Source organism: Myxine glutinosa, chromosome 1, assembly GCF_964187855.1.
Source record: "Myxine glutinosa chromosome 1, kmMyxGlut1.1, whole genome shotgun sequence".
Lineage (NCBI taxonomy): Eukaryota > Metazoa > Chordata > Myxini > Myxiniformes > Myxinidae > Myxine > Myxine glutinosa.
The window spans coordinates 6,907,789-6,922,600 of record NC_136261.1 but is presented as its reverse complement, the minus strand read 5'-3'; positions in this window follow the sequence as shown (position 1 = coordinate 6,922,600).

Sequence of the window (14,812 nt, the reverse complement as noted above, 5' to 3'; positions counted from 1 at the left end):
AGGTGGTGCGTGGCGTGAGGTAGAGGGTGCGTGATGAAGTTACTAGGTGGTACGTGAGATAGAGGGTGCATGGTGGGGTGCTGCATGATGCAATTACTAGGTGGTACGTGAGGGAGATGGTGCGTTTTGGAGGTGGTGCATGACGTAGTTGCTAGGTGGTACGTGAGATAGAGGGTGCATGGCGGGGTGCTGCATGATGCAGTTCTAGGTGGTACGTGATGGAGAGGGTGCGTGATGCAGTTCGTAGGTGGTACGTGAGGTAGAGGGTGCGTGATGCAATTACTAGGTGGTACGTGAGATAGAGGGTACATGGCGGAGTGCTGCATGATATGATGCAGTTACTAGGTGGTACGTGATGGAGAGGGTGCGTGATAAAGGTCGTGCATGACGTAGTTGCTAGGTGGTACGTGAGGGAGATGGTGCGTAATGGAGGTGGTGTGCAGATAGTGGGAGGGGTGCGTGAGGGAGCACGAGGGATGACATAGAGAAGGAGGTGCGTGAGGAAGGGAACTGTCCCTACTATGGTCACGTGATGGGATCAACTTTCACAATTTGGTTCTTCTTCGTTCACACCGCCGCACCATCAGCATGGTGCCGGTGTGATTGATTTTATACCGCCGAAGTATACCCTGCTGTATCGGTATCGCTCGTACCTTGATTTTACCTTCTCACCACGCTATGTACTATATTCTACCTTCTCACAACCTTCCTCGTGTTGATATTTTAACATTGTTTATTTGTTTCTATTCCTTCCTCCAAGAAGCGACATCAAGCCTCATTCGGCGAAGAAGAGGATGCACGCAAAGAAGAAGAGTTTCCTTGGTGCGGGGTAGGCTACAACGTTATACAAACTGATGTATATTTGGCCTGTCCATGTTTGTGATTGGTGTTGATTCATCTCCACGAGTCTTATAGACCCGATAAAGAAAATAAAAATAAAAAGTTCAGCTGTACCCACCGAAGTTCAGCTGTACCCACCGAAGTTCCGCTGTACCCACCAAAGTTCCGCTGTACCCACCGAAGTTCTACTTTACACACTGAAGTTCCGCTGTACCCACTGAAGTTCCGCTGTACCCACTGAAGTTCCGCTGTACCCACCGAAGTACAGCTGTACCCAACAAAGTTCAGCCGTACCCACCGAAGTTCCGCTGTACCCACCGAAGTACAGCTGTACCCACCGAAGTTCCGCTGTACCCACCGAAGTTCTGCTTTACCCACCGAAGTTCTGCTTTACCCACCGAAGTTCAGCTGTACCCACCAAAGTTCAGCCGTACCCACTGAAGTTCCGCTGTACCCACCGAAGTTCCGCTGTACCCACCGAAGTTCTGCTTTACCCACCGAAGTTCAGCTGTACCCACCAAAGTTCTGCTGTACCCACCGAAGTTCCATTGTACCCACCGAAGTTCCGCTGTACCCACCGAAGTTCAGCCGTACCCACTGAAGTTCCGCCGTACCCACCGAAGTTCCGCTGTACCCACCGAAGTTCTGCTGTACCCACCGAAGTTCTGCTGTACCCACCGAAGTTCAGCTGTACCCACTGGAGTTTTGCTGGACCCACCGAAGTTCAGCTGTACCCACCGAAGTTCTGCCGTACACACTGAAGTTCCTCCGTACCCACCAAAGTGCAGCTGTACCCACCGAAGTTCAGCTGTACCCACCGAAGTTCCGCTGTACCCACCAGAGTTCTGCTGTACCCACCGGAGTTCTGCTGTACCCACCGAAGTTCTGCTGTACCCACCAAAGTTCCACTGTACACACTGAAGTTCCGCTGTACCCACCGAAGTTCCGCTGTACCCACCGAAGTTCCTCTTTACCCACCAAAGTCCCGCTTTACCCACCAAAGTCCCGCTGTACCCACCAAAGTTCCGCTGTACCCACCGAAGTTCAGCTGTACCCACCGAAGTTCTGCTGTACCCACGGAAGTTCTGCTGTACCCACGGAAGTTCTGCTGTACCCACCAAAGTTCCTCTTTACCCACCAAAGTCCCGCTTTACCCACCAAAGTCCCGCTGTACCCACCGAAGTTCCGCTGTACCCACCGAAGTTCAGCTGTACCCACCGAAGTTCTGCTGTACCCACGGAAGTTCTGCTGTACCCACCAAAGTTCTGCTTTACCCACCGAAGTTCTGCTGTACCCACCGAAGTTCTGCTGTACCCACCAAAGTTCTGCTGTACCCACCAAAGTTCTGCTGTACCCACCAAAGTTCTGCTGTACCCACAAAAGTTCTGCTGTACCCACCAAAGTTCTGCTTTACCCACCGAAGTTCTGCTGTACCCACCAAATTTCTGCTGTACCCACCAAAGTTCTGCTGTACCCACCAAAGTTCTCCTGTATGCACCAAAGTTCTGCTGTACCCACCAAAGTTCTGCTTTACCCACCGAAGTTCTGCTGTACCCACCAAATTTCTGCTGTACCCACCAAAGTTCTGCTGTACCCACCAAAGTTCTCCTGTATGCACCAAAGTTCTGCTTTACCCACCAAAGTTCTGCTTTACCCACCAAAGTTCTGCTGTACCCACCAAAGTTCTGCTGTACCCACCAAAGTTCTGCTGTACCCACCAAAGTTCTGCTGTACCCACCAAAGTTCTGCTGTACCCATGGCATAATTAGCGTAGCACTCGACCAATTCGGTGATCCGAATCAGTATGGTATCGTGACTGTCAGATATGTAATCCGCCTGGGGGGGGTCTTCAAATCGGTTGACTTCTGCTGTGGTCGTATTGAGACGACTCGCCCAGACTCAGACCAGGCAACTGGCACCACCATCGACCCCAACAATACTTAGATACGTACAGCCTACGTATAAATCCCTATCTCGCGCACACGAGATATTATGCCCCGATCGCCATTGTTGCCACGGGGTTCTGCGCATGTGCGCTGATGCATTGTGGGGTGATCACACCATTTTCAAAGTCCTGCTTTGGGGATTAACCCATTAGTGGGGAAATTTGGGTCCACGCATTAAAGCACTTGTGAAAAGCAAATCACCTGTCAGGTCTCGCTCGGCCACTTCTGTCAGGCTAATTTGCCGCGGTCTTGTAGACATAGATACCTGTTTGCACCCATTTTAACCCGGGCGGATATGAAGACCTTCTCGTCCCATACCCGACTGGTGGGGAAACGGTCTTGAAGGCCAACGAGCATAACAATACTTTAGACGGTGTGATAAAAGCACAAAACAAGTTCAGATACATTCAAAGTACACCGCCCCCATGCCAAATAATTAAATATCCTACAGCGCGGCATTGCCGGGGTGCCCCCGGCGCCCGGCAATACCGCAGTTCAGCTCACAGAGGCTGCATTGGGAGGGAGAGGTGTCATGAAAACTCGTGCTCGCCAATTTGAAAGACTCCGCAATAAAACAGGTCTCACAATTCACTCCCAAGCCTACAAGGACCACCTACAACATGACAAAGATGCCCTCTCCCGTGCCCGCTCCGCCTACTACTCTCAAAGTATCCACTCTGGCTCCGGAAACCCAAAAGCACTCTTCTCTACAATAAACAAACTCCTCAGCCCCCTGAACACCACCACCCAGTCATTCACAGTAGACAACTGCATCTCCTTCCTTTTATTCTTCCAACGCAAAATTGACAACATCTACAACAGCTTAACCACCACCGCACCCGCTCCCCCTCAAACCACCTGCCCCCCCTTATCCTGCCATCCCCTGTCTCAATTCTCCCCAATCTCCCCTACTGACCTCTCTGAACTCCTCATAGGAATGAAAACTGCCACCTGCACTCTTGGCCCCATTCCCTCCAGCTTTGTCAAGGCCTCCCTTCCTGCTCTCTCTCCACTTATCATTGCAACAATAAACTCCTCCCTGTCTACAGGCATCGTCCCACCATCCCTCAAAATTGCTGCTGTTACCCCCATTCTGAAAAAACCTGGACTCAACCCTGACACCCTAAATAACTTCAGACCCATCTCCAACCTACCCTTTCTGTCAAAAGTTTTGGAACGTGCTGTAGCCACTCAACTCAAACATCACCTCTCTGCCAATAACCTGTATGAAACATTCCAATCCGGATTCCGCTCCAACCACAGTACTGAAACTGCTCTCCTCAAAATCACCAACGACCTTCTCCTCTCCTCTGATGCCGGCAACCTCAACATTCTCATCCTCCTCGACCTCAGCACCGCCTTTGACACCATCAATTACACCATCCTCCTCACCCGACTTGAAACCACCTTTAACATTACCGGCACTGCCCTCTCTTGGATCAAATCATACCTCTCTGACAGACGCCAGTTCATCTCCATCAATAACTGCAAATCCCCCACTGCTCCCCTCCCCCAAGGTGTCCCCCAAGGTTCAGTTATTGGCCCCCTCCTCTTCATCCTGTACCTGTCCCCCCTTGGTCACTTAATCCGCCGTCATGGTCTCCAATTCCACTGCTTCGCCGATGACATCCAGCTTTTCATCTCCACCACCACCCACTCTATCCTGACAAACTGCATCACTGAAATAAAATCCTGGCTTCAAATCAACTTCCTCAAACTTAACTGTGATAAATCTGAAATAATCATCATTGGCCCAAAAACGCTCACCAAATCCACCCATAACTTTGCCCTCAACATCGACGGTTTCCCAGTATCCACCTCCCCTCACATCCGGAATCTAGGCATCATCTTTGACCAAACCCTCTCCTTCGACAAATACACTAAACAGATCACAAAGACAGCCTTCTTTCACCTGAAAAACATCGCCCGTCTCCGTCCGTCCCTCTCCTCCACGCCTTCATCACCTCCCGTCTGGACTACTGCAACAGCCTCCTCTATGGTTCACCCTCAACAATCACCAATAAACTCCAATACATTCAGAACTCCGCTGCCCGTCTACTCACCCATTCCCGGACCCGTGACCACATCACCCCCGTCCTTTACAAGCTTCACTGGCTCCCCATCTCCCAGAGAATCCAGTACAAAATCCTCCTCTTGACCTACAAAGCCCTCCATAACCTGGCCCCATCCTACCTGGCTGACCTCCTCTCCAGACACACTCCCACCCGCAACCTCCGCTCTGCTGGTACCAACCTCCCGACCCCCCCCCCCCCCCCCCCCCCATCCGGACCAAATTCAGATCCTGGGGGACAGGGCCTTCTCCATCGCTGCTCCCACCCTCTGGAACTCACTACCTCACACCATCAGAGACTCCTCCTCACTCACCACATTCAAAACATCACTCAAGACCCACCTGTTCAACACTGCATTCAACATTCAACCCACAGCATTTAACCCCTGACGATCTCTTCTCCTTCTCCCTCCCTTTTGCTTTGAATATTTCCCTATTGATTCTTGTTTTTTGCAATTGTTTTTATGTTTTGCTATGCATTATGTTTTGCACTCGGTCAAAGCGTCTTTGGGCTCCCTGAAAAGCACTATATAAAATAAATGCATTATTATCATTATTATTATTACACGAATTGATTGATTAATTGTATAATTGAAATCAACAAAAGATTATCACAAAATATTTTCTTAATCAATTGGCCAATAGCATAACTAAACCACACGTGATTCATCCGAAGATGTATCTTTTAGAAATTTAATTAAATAAGTCATTCATAAAAAATGAAATAATTAATTGATTAATCAATAAATAATTAATCGATTAATCAATAAATAATGAATCGATTAAATGATTAATCAATAAATCAAAAATATCCTTGATAGCCACATCACTTGGTCACTCATGTCCAAATATTAGCTTCCGAGCTGAAAAGGTGCCTGAGATATTGGCCAAATGAGAAAGAAAATAAATAAATGATTAATAATGAAAATAAATAAATAATAATCATTAAAAAATCAAATTATTAATCAATTCGGTCAGAGAACACACAAACCACCACCATTTCATCAGAATCTGTAACTTAAAAAAAAAAAAAAAATTTGTCAATAATCGAATAATTAAATAATTAATCGATTAATTGATTAATTAATAAATCAAAAATAGCCTTTGCAGCCAAATCACCTGGTCATTGGCATGTCCAAATATCAGCTTCCTAACTCAAAAGGGGCCTGAGTTAATGGTCAGAAGAGAAAGGAAATTTGATTAAATAAATAAGTACTTAATTAATCGCTAATAATTAAATAACTCCTCAATTAATTGATTAATCAAAAAAAAATATACCGTTTTTGACAAAGGACTTGCTCACTACTGTGCCGAAATTTCAGCTTCCTTGCTCAAAGGATGGCTGAGATATCGTCTGGACAAACAAACAAGAAAGAAAACAACTACAAATACATTCAAAGTACACCGCCCCATGCCAAATAATTAAATATGCTGCAGCGCGGCATTGCCGGGGCGCCTCCGGCGCCCGGCAATACCGCAGTGCAGCTCATTGAGGCTGCATTGGGAGGGAGAGGTGTACACTAATTGATTGATTAATTGTATAATTAAAATCAATAAAAGATTATCACAAAATATTTTCATAATTAATTGGCTAATCGCATAACTAAACCACTAGTGCTTCATCCGAAGATGTATCTTTTAGAAATTTAATTAAATAAGTCATTTATAAAAAATTAAATAATTAATTGATTACTCAATAAATAATTAATCGATTAATCAATAAATAATTAATAGATGAAATGATTAATCAATAAATCAAAAATATCCTTGATAGCCACATCACTTGGTCACTCATGTCCAAATATTAGCTTCCCAGCTCAAAAGGTGCCTGAGATATTGGCCAAATGAGAAAGAAAATAAATAAATGATTAATAATGAAAATAAATAAATAATAATCATAAAAAAATTAAATTATTAATCAATTTGGTCAGAGAACACATAAACTACCACTATTTCATCAGAATCTGTAACTTAAAAAAAAATTTTTTTTTGTCTTTAATCAAATAATTAAATAATTAATCGATTAATTGATTAATTAATAAATCAAAAATATCCTTTGCAGCCAAATCACCTGGTCATTGGCATGTCCAAATATCAGCTTCCTAACTCAAAAGGTGCCTGAGTTAATGGTCAGAAGAGAAAGGAAATTTGATTAATTAAATAAGTACTTAATTAATCGCTAATAATTAAATATCTCCTCAATTTATTGATTAATCAAAAAAAAAATACCGTTTTTGACAAAGGACTTGCTCACTACTGTGCCGAAATTTCAGCTTCCTAGCTCAAAGGATGGCTGAGATATCGCCTGGACAACCAAGAAAGAAAACAAACAAACAAGAAAGCAAGAAACCAGAGTGAAAACTGAGTACTCTCTTTCAGCGTACGTCACTGCCGAGCCCCCTTTGGTGCCCGGCAATGACGATTTGCAATGCCTGGAGATGGCATAGGAAAGGAGCGGTGTACAACAAGTACACATACATTCAAAGTACACCGCCCCGCCCCATGCCAAATAATTAAATATGCTGCAGCGCGGCATTGCCGGGGCGCCTCTGGCGCCCGGCAATACCGCAGTGCAGCTCATTGAGGCTGCATTGGGAGGGAGAGGTGTACACTAATTGATTGATTAATTGTATAATTAAAATCAATAAAAGATTATCACAAAATATTTTCATAATCAATTGGCTAATCGCATAACTAAACCACTAGTGCTTCATCCGAAGATGTATCTTTTAGAAATGTAATTAAATAAGTCATTTATAAAAAATTTAATAATTAATTGATTACTCAATAAATAATTAATCGATTAATCAATAAATAATTAATAGATGAAATGATTAATCAATAAATCAAAAATATCCTTGATAGCCACATCACTTGGTCACTCATGTCCAAATATTAGCTTCCCAGCTCAAAAGGTGCCTGAGATATTGGCCAAATGAGAAAGAAAATAAATAAATGATTAATAATGAAAATAAATAAATAATAATCATAAAAAAATTAAATTATTAATCAATTTGGTCAGAGAACACATAAACTACCACTATTTCATCAGAATCTGTAACTTAAAAAAAAAAAAATTTTTTTGTCATTAATCGAATAATTAAATAATTAATCGATTAATTGATTAATTAATAAATCAAAAATATCCTTTGCAGCCAAATCACCTGGTCATTGGCATGTCCAAATATCAGATTCCTAACTCAAAAGGTGCCTGAGTTAATGGTCAGAAGAGAAAGGAAATTTGATTAATTAAATAAGTACTTAATTAATCGCTAATAATTAAATAACTCCTCAATTTATTGATTCATCAAAAAAAAAAAATACAGTTTTTGACAAAGGACTTGCTCACTATTGTGCCGAAATTTCAGCTTCCTAGCTCAAAGGATGGCTGAGATATCGTCCGGACAACCAAGAAAGAAAGAAAACAAACAAACAAGAAAGCAAGAAACCAGAGTGAAAACTGAGTACTCTCTTTCAGCGTACGTCACTGCCGAGCCCCCTTCGGTGCCCGGCAATGACGATTTGCAATGCCTGGAGATGGCATAGGAAAGGAGCGGTGTACAACAAGTACACATACATTCAAAGTACACCGCCCCATGCCAAATAATTAAATATGCTGCAGCGCGGCATTGCCGGGGCGCCTCGGGCGCCCGGCAATACCGCAGTGCAGCTCATAGAGGCTGCATTGGGAGGGAGAGGTGTACACTAATTGATTGATTAATTGTATAATTAAAATCAATGAAAGATTATCACAAAATATTTTCTTAATCAATTGGCTAATAGCATAACTAAACCACTAGTGCTTCATCCGAAGATGTATCTTTTAGAAATTTAATTAAATAAGTCAATAATAAAAAAATAAATAATTAATTGATTAATCAATAATTAATCAATAATTAATTAATCGATTAAATGATTGATCAATAAATCAAAAATATCCTTGATAGCCACATCACTTGGTCACTGTTGTGTCCAAATATTAGCTTCCCAGCTCAAAAGGTGCCTGAGATATTGGCCAAATGAGAAAGAAAATAAATAAATGATTAATAATGAAAATAAATAAATAATAATCATTTAAAAATTAAATTATTAATCAATTCGGCCACAGAACACACAAACTACCACCATTTCATCAGAATCTGTAACTTAAAAAAAAATTTTTTTTTGTCATTAATCGAATAATTAAATAATTAATCGATTAATTGATTAATTAAGAAATCAAAAATATCGTTTGCAGCCAAATCACCTGGTCATTGGCATGTCCAAATATCAGCTTCCTAACTCAAAAGGTGCCTGAGTTAATGGTCAGAAGAGAAAGGAAATTTGATAAAATAAATAAGTACTTAATTAATCGCTAATAATTAAATAACTCCTCAATTAATTGATTAATCAAAAAACAAAAAATACTGTTTTTGACAAAGGACTTGCTCACTACTGTGCCGAAATTTCAGCTTCCTAGCTCAAAGGATGGCTGAGATATCGCCCGGACAAACAAACAAACAAGTAAGAAAACAAACAACGAGAGTGAAAACTGAGTACTCCCTTTCAGCATGCGTCACTGCCGAGCCCCCTTCGGTGCCCAGCAATGACGATTTGCAATGCCTGGAGATGGCATAGGAAAGGAGCGGTGTACAACAACCAGAGTGAAAACTGAGTACTCCCTTTCAGCGTGCGTCACTGCCGAGCCCCCTTCGGTGCCCAGCAATGACGATTTGCAATGCCTGGAGATGGCATAGGAAAGGTGCGGTGTACAACATATGCTTAAATATTTTTGTGCTTTCTATGATGGTGATTACCATGAAGTAGTCAGGTATGTCAATTCTTGTTTTTTTGTGGTATCGCCCCGGACAGTTCTCTCGAACAAGCCTGCGTCGTCACGTAGACAGCTGATTGATCTCCCAGGAGCGACGCAGACATCCCCCCTCGCCCCCCACCCCTCACATCCAGGATGCTGTACCGCCGCTTACACGAAGTCAGGGCCACGACAGTTAGAAAGAGACAGAAGAGAGAGAAAAGACTGGTCAATGGGGACCGATTGGCACTCTGACGGTGACTGTCCTGCCCTGACGATTCCAGGCAGCAGGAAAGAATGCGGAAGATTTGGTCCTCGACTTGAGTTGAGGAGGTGCAGCCACCGCGAAGAGGTGTCCCCGATAGTTGTGGTATGTCATGTGTTCGATGGCTTATTTTAGAAAAGTTTCAGTGGAGAATCTTACAACACGATTGTGAGACCCAAAACACGTATTTACTCCACTCCCTGCCGCTCCATTCCTCATCCCTGAGATCGGCAGTCTGCAGCCTCCTCACTCTCTGCAGACCTGGACGAAATCACAGACTGGGCAAACAAGTGGAACATGTCTTTCAATCCTGACAAATCTCACACTCTTACGATGTCTCTCCGAAAAGACTGACTGGACATCCCTCCCATCTACTTTCTCAACAATCCTCTCCAAGAAGTTCTGCCACTCAAGCTTTTGGGTCTCACTATCTGCCATGATCTTTCCTGGGAAAACCACATTTCCAAGCGGGCCTCCAAAGCCAGTCGCCGACTGGGCATCCTCCGTCGTGCGAAGTCCTTCCTTGGCACACCTGAGCTCCTCACCACATACAAGGCTTTCATCCGCAGCTCAATGGAATACTGCTCTCCCCTCTGGGCTGGTGCTCCTGCCTCACACCTAGCTCGTCTTCACGCTGTTGAAACCAAACCGTTCAGAATCATTGGAATCTCCCTTTATGATGCTAACTCCAAGGGCCTCTCACTCACTCACCGCAGGCAGGTAGGTGGTCTTTCCGTCTTCTACCGACAGAGTGGCCTTGCCCCCCCCCCCCACCCCCCCCCCCCCCCAGCTCTCTCTGTGCTCTGTCCCCCAAATATTCCTACAGGTCGCACAAGATCTGCCTGCAACCCTCTTATGGTTAAACTGCCAAAATCAAGACTCTCTGCTCACCTTCACTCCTTCATTCCTCTTTTCTCCCGCCTCTGGAACAAACTCCCTCACTCTCTTCAATCCCATTCCTCCCTCCAGGTCTTTAAAACAGCTGTTCACCACCATCTCTTATCTTCCCCCATCCAAAACCTTGACCTTTTTTACCCCCGTTAATTCACCCCTGATCCACTTTTTTGAAATTCCGACTTCTGTCCTGGAAGTCCTAGCAGTGTCCATGTGTTTTATACCTCTCCCCTCCCCCTTCCCGTGCAGCTACCCCCCAAGCCCTCCCCCTCCCACGGATCTCCCGATGTCCCTGCTCTCTACTGTTCACTACTACTACTGTACTTGTGTGCTTGCCCCTCTCTCCCCATCTTGTTTCCCGCTCCCTTTATGATATTTTATGTTCCCGTTTTTTTTGTTGTGACTCATGTTAGCTCTTACACGAGCCTCGATCCTGTATACCAAAAAAAATAAAACTCTACAATAATTCTTTACCAAGGTATTTCAAATGTGTACACGTATCACAAGCAAGATTCATTTTAAACTGCTTGTTGCGTTTGAGAATCCCATGAATGAAGTACTTTGGCTAAGTAAGTTTAGATGAGGATCAGCACTTCCGACTTTCCCTCACATCAACCTCTTTCTGCAGAGAAAGTATCCCGGTATATACCAGGTAGCTGACGCAGTTGGAGTCCTCTTCAATACCTGCTTAGTGCGTTTGTTGCATTGGATGCCATCGAACAGGTGGATGATACCACAAAGGTGGACTTTAAGAATACCACCCCCCCCCCCCTCCCCTTCCCACGCCTCCTGCCCCCAAGCCCTCTCCCTCCCACACTTCTCCCTGCTCTCAAATGTTGTGGTTGTGTGCTTCCCCTTCTCTCCCCATCTTGTCTTCCGCTCCCTCTTTTTATATATTTTGTTTGTCTGGTTGATTTGTTTGTGAAATAAATGTTAGCTCTTTCACGAGCCTCGATTCAGTATACAAAAAAACAAAAAAACAAAAAAAAACTACAAACCACCCAAATGACTGAATTCACAGTTGGAACAGGAACAATAAGAGGCTGAAAAACACTTCCTGATGAAAATGCTATTGATGTTGTTGATGAAAGGAAGTTATAAACGATTCAACATAAACGATTGAGAGAACTTCATGTGAAAACTGATTCTCAGGCCTAAGAGAAGTTACCTTTTGATGATAGTTTCCTCAACCATGAATGCTTTTTGAATTTTGAAAAGAAGGAAGAATGTACATTTGACTAGGTGGATTTTTTCTGTACAAGGTACTCAGACCTGCTTCAGTTTACACCTGTACAGATAGGTAAATATGTAAAAGGAATTTGTAGATTACCAAAAGAATAACACACAATGTTCACGTGTTCATGCAAATGCTTCACTGTCATCCATTAAACAAGTAAAACCGGTTAACAAGGTTTGGTGTGTTGTATAAAAACCACCAAAGCAACTGTTGAAATCGGTAAATAAGTAAACGAAGTAATTTACAATGATGTGCACAAGTCGATCAACAATAATTAAATATCTGAGATCACAAAGCGATCGCCATGGGTTGAGTCTCCCTCAGCGCCCGTGGTCCAATGATGGCCATATTCGTTTTGGACCACCATATGACCTTGACCTTCAACATTTCGGGATAGAGTGTGAATTAAGAAAATGTGTCGACATCGACAATCTATCCATAAAACTCAAGATCATGAAAATCAAAGGAAATTTATTAAAGTTATGATCAAAACTGTGTTTTTTGTTAATTAGGTCACACCCAAAAAAGTAGGTCAAGAACACAAATTAAATATCAGGTGCATAACTTGTATTGAGGTACACTATTATGTCTCAAGAACATCTTGGAAGGCCAAGCGGTCTTTGAGATTCCTCATTGGCAAAATTGAGCAATGACAAAAACCTTTAACCCGGAGGGTATGATGTAAATTAAGCGTAATGCGCCTTGCTCAAGGCTATCTAGAGAGGGCAATTTCATTCTGAACAGACAAACCTTGGTCGAGTTATGGTGAAAAATGTTAAAATGTCTATAATTTGGTCATGACCTTAATGTGGAGGCTTAAATACTTGGGTCATGACCTTAATGTGGAGGCTCAAATACTTGGGTCATGACCTTAATGTGGAGGCTTAAATACTTGGGTCATGACCTTAATGTGGAGGCTTAAAAACTTGGGTCATGACCTTAATGTGGAGGCTCAAATACTTGGGTCATGACCTTAATGTGGAGGCTCAAATACTTGGGTCATGACCTTAATGTGGAGGCTTAAAAACTTGAGTCATGACCTTAATGTGGAGGCTCAAATACTTGGGTCATGACCTTAATGTGGAGGCTCAAATACTTGGGTCATGACCTTAATGTGGAGGCTTAAATACTTGGGTCATGACCTTAATGTGGAGGCTTAAAAACTTGGGTCATGACATTAATGTGGAGGCTTAAATACTTGGGTCATGACATTAATGTGGAGGCTTGAATACTTGGGTCATGACCTTAATGTGGAGGCTCAAATACTTGGGTCATGACCTTAATGTGGAGGCTCAAATACTTGGGTCATGACATTAATGTGGAGGCTTGAATACTTGGGTCATGACATTAATGTGGAGGCTTGAATACTTGGGTCATGACCTTAATGTGGAGGCTTGAATACTTGGGTCATGACCTTAATGTGGAGGCTTAAATACTTGGGTCATGACCTTAATGTGGAGGCTTAAATACTTGGGTCATGGCCTTAATGTGGAGGCTCAAATACTTGGGTCAAGACCTTAATGTGGAGGCTCAAATACTTGGGTCATGACCTTAATGTGGAGGCTTAAATACTTGGGTCATGACAATGTGGAGGCTTAAAAACTTGGGTCATGACCTTAATGTGGAGGCTTAAATACTTGGGTCATGACCTTAATGTGGAGGCTCAAATACTTGGGTCATGACCTTACTATGGAGGCTCAAATACTTGGGTCATGACCTTAATATGGAGGCTTAAAAACTTGGGTCATGACCCTAATGTGGAGGCTTAAATACTTGGGTCATGACCTTAATGTGGAGGCTTAAATACTTGGGTCATGACCTTAATGTGGAGGCTTAAAAACTTGGGTCATGACCTTAATGTGGAGGCTTAAAAACTTGGGTCATGACCTTAAAGTGGAGGCTTAAATACTTGGGTCATGACCTTAATGTGGAGGCTTAAATACTTGGGTCATGACCTTAATGTGGAGGCTTAAATACTTGGGTCATGACATTAATGTGGAGGCTTGAATACTTGGGGGAATGACCTTAATGTGGAGGCTTAAATGCTTGGGTCATGGCCTTAATGTGGAGGCTCAAATACTTGGGGCATGACCTTAATGTAGAGGCTCAAATACTTGGGTCATGACCTTAATGTGGAGGCTTAAAAACTTGGGTCATGACCTTAATGTGGAGGCTTAAAAACTTGGGTCATGACCTTTATGTGGAGGCTTAAATACTTGGGTCATGACCTTAATGTGGAGGCTTAAATACTTGGGTCATGACCTTAATGTGGAGGCTTAAAAACTTGGGTCATGACCTTAATGTGGAGGCTTAAATACTTGGGTCATGACCTTAATGTGGAGGCTTAAATACTTGGGTCATGACCTTAATGTGGAGGCTCAAATACTTGGGTCATGACCTTAATGTGGAGGCTTAAATACTTGGGCCATGACCTTAATGTGGAGGCTTAAATACTTGGGTCATGACCTTAATGTGGAGGCTTAAAAACTTGGGTCATGACCTTAATGTGGAGGCTTAAATACTTGGGTCATGACCTTAATGTGGAGGCTTAAATACTTGGGTCATGACCTTAATGTGGAGGCTTAAATACTTGGGTCATGACCTTAATGTGGAGGCTTAAAAACTTGGGTCATGACCTTAATGTGGAGGCTTAAATACTTGGGTCATGACCTTAATGTGGAGGCTTAAATACTTGGGTCATGACCTTAATGTGGAGGCTTAAATACTTGGGCCATGACCTTAATGTGGAGGCTCAAATACTTGGGTC